General features: G+C 41.5%; 1 non-coding gene across 1 annotated transcript; it reads left to right on the top strand.

Moving 5' to 3' along the window:
* The first annotated feature begins 2,303 nt into the window (after positions 1-2,303).
* LOC118999549 (small nucleolar RNA U3) lies at positions 2,304-2,517 on the top strand. Its single transcript, XR_005069130.1, has one exon. It is a non-coding gene; the product is annotated as a small nucleolar RNA U3 (small nucleolar RNA).
* The last annotated feature ends 472 nt before the right edge of the window (positions 2,518-2,989 follow it).

Genomic DNA, 2,989 nt, shown 5'->3' on the forward strand with positions numbered 1-2,989 from the left:
TGGAAAAAGCTATACCTATTTAGTGTACACAGCTTCATGAGTTTGGGGATAAAAATACCTCATGAGTCCATCACCTCCATTCAGGCCATAAACATATCCATCACCTCCCAAAGTTTCCTCCCGTCTTTTTAATGATAATTCGCTGTTCTTTCCTGATAAGAAAACAGCATAAGGCATACCCTCTTGGCAAATCTTAAGTATACAATTCAGTATTGTTAGCTATAGGAACTATGCTGTATAGGGGAGATCTGGAAATATTTATCTCATAGAACTAAAAAGCTGTCCCCTTTGACTTTCGCCTCCCCATGTCCGCCCTTGGCCTGACAACCACCATGTTACTCTATGCTTCAAGGAGCTTGACTATTTTAGCTTCCACATGCACGTGGGGTCATGCACTGTTTGTCTTTCTGTGTCTGGCTTGTTTCATTTAGCATAACGTTCTCCAGAACCATCCATGTCATCACAAATGGTGGGATTTCCTCCTTTTTTTAAGCCTGGAAAATATTCATATATATGCACACCACATTTTCTTTATCCGTTCATCTGCTGATGGGCATTTAGTTTGTTTCCATACCTTGGTTATTGAGAAGAATGTTAAAATGAACATAGGAGTGCAGTTACTCTTCAAGAATCTGATTTCAATTCTTTTGGATAAAGACCAGAAGTGGAATTGCTGGATCGTATGGTAGTCCTATTTTTAATTTTTTTAGAGACTGCCATGCTGTTTTTCATAGTGGCTGCACCAATTTACATTCCCATCAACAGTGTATTAGGGTTTCCTTTTCTCTACATCCTTGCCAGCTTTAAAAAAAAATTATAGTCATCCTAGCAGGTGTGAGGTGATGTCTCATTGTGGTTTTGACTTGTACTTCCTTGGTTGGTAGTGATGTTAAACACCTTTCAGTGTACCTGTTTGTTAACCACTACAGTGACTTCTAACACCATAGATTGGTTTTGCTGGGATTTGTGCTTTATTTAACACATGTACTCTCTTGTGTCTGGCTCTCTCGCTCATGTTGGTAAGTGAAACATAATGCCATTGCATGTAGTTACAGATCACTGCCACCTAAATTTTAAGCAAGGGAATGGTATGGCTGACCTCTTTGTTAGCAAAATCACTCTAAAAGCTTCGAGGAGGGGGCGGGGAGTGGAAAGACAAGAAGTCCCAAGCAGGGAGCTAGGGCAATAATGTCAATGAGAAATGATGAGGGCCTGACCCAGAGCCCAGGCGGTGGGAGCGAAGAAGAGGCGGACAGATCAGAGAGTCACCCTGAGCTCTGGAGAAGCAATTCAAAACACACGCTCCATTTACGGTGCCCTTCAAACACAGAGGAGAGCACTTCACTGAGTGCTCAGAACCAGAGCAACATTAATTGATCACAGCATTAGTTTGGGTGCTTGTCAAGATTTAAATGAAACAAGCCACATCCCTCTAAGAGTCTATTGTCATAGATGACAGAAAGGAGACGGGCCACAACCCAACACGATGTGGACTAGTGAAGAGTGTCCCCCGAGACTAAGGACCTTAAGTACTTATTGGAACAGTTTTGCAGTTGACTATTTTTCTTAAACATTCTTGAGGAATTTCAACGTAAACATTAGAAAACAAAATCAGGATTGAAGAGAAAACAGGAGTAGGGAAGAGTTGTAGCAGAAAGTTGGGAGGGATGAGGCTGCTCAGGAAGAGAGATAGGGAGACGGTGAAGCATGAAGTGAGAGCTCCTTCACCACCTATCTTAATCTCATGCTGCTCACACTGAGGTATGCACACCCTGGGCACATGTCAAGAAGTAGCCGAGTCACCTGATAAATACGGTACATCTTCCTGGAGCGTTTATTTTACCCTAGAGTTGAGGAGAAGGATGCCATTCATATGGAAGCAAACACTATGTTGTGCACCAGAATACAAATTTTATGTGTAGTTTTAAGATAAACCACAAGCCTTCAAGTAATTTCCTAGCCAAAGGCTCTGTCCTTCATCCCCAACGCCTCCCTTGCCGTTAAGTGGAATTCAGAGCAACTGTTTTGAAAAGCCTCGTTTCCATTAGTCCTGACTCCCTGCTCAGCTCTAGACGCTGGGAACTCCATTTGAATAGATGTGCTACTCATTCAACCACATTCCTTCCTGCATTTATTCATTCATTCGATAACATGAAGTCAGGGTTCTAGGACCTGAGAGATGTTTTTCTCCTATATAATATAATAAACTCCAAAAAAGAGGATGTATTTAAAAAATCAGAGCTCCCTGAGCAGTTGTCAAACCTTGCATATATTAGACCTTCTATAAGTATTTACTGACTTGGAAGACTGTACTTTCAGGGATCGTTTTCTATAGTCCGTTACTAGAGAAGTTTCTCCGAAAGTGTAGAGCACCAAAACCACGAGGAAGAGGCGCAGTGTCTTCTCCTGAGCGTGAAGCCGGCGTTTGGTGTTGCTTTTGCAGCTGCCAATAGCCATCGATGATCGTTCTTCTCTTCCTTTGGGAGAGTAAGAGGGAGAGAACGCAGTCTGCGTGGAAAAAATATTTGTTGCCCTGAAATGGAATGGCATCTTCGCAAAAACCCAAGGAGGAATCAGGAGAGAGAAAAACGAAGGAGAGGAAGGGATGATGAGTGTATGTGAACCAACTCCTAACCAGTATGAACTGAACTTATTCTGTCATCCACGGATTACTCTGAGGCAGACTTTATACCTATTTTCTAGCCAAGGAAATGGAGAATGAATAGACTAAGTTGTTTGAACTAATACCACTAGTAAGTGACAGAGCACAGATTTAACCCCAGCTTTCTCAGATACTCAGGATCATGGACATATCTATGAAAATATAAAATTCATATACCCTTTGACCCAATAATTCTGCTAGGAATTTATCCTTGTGATGTTGTGATTTATAGTAAGAAATATATATATTAGTCTTCATCAGTATCTGGCGTGCAGCTCCTAAAACTCTTGGAATTTCCTAAATGATGATGATGATGATGAAGAAGAT

This window comes from Sturnira hondurensis, unplaced genomic scaffold, assembly GCF_014824575.4.
Source record: "Sturnira hondurensis isolate 20B ecotype Veracruz unplaced genomic scaffold, ASM1482457v3 Scaffold0014854, whole genome shotgun sequence".
NCBI classification, from domain to species: Eukaryota; Metazoa; Chordata; class Mammalia; order Chiroptera; family Phyllostomidae; genus Sturnira; species Sturnira hondurensis.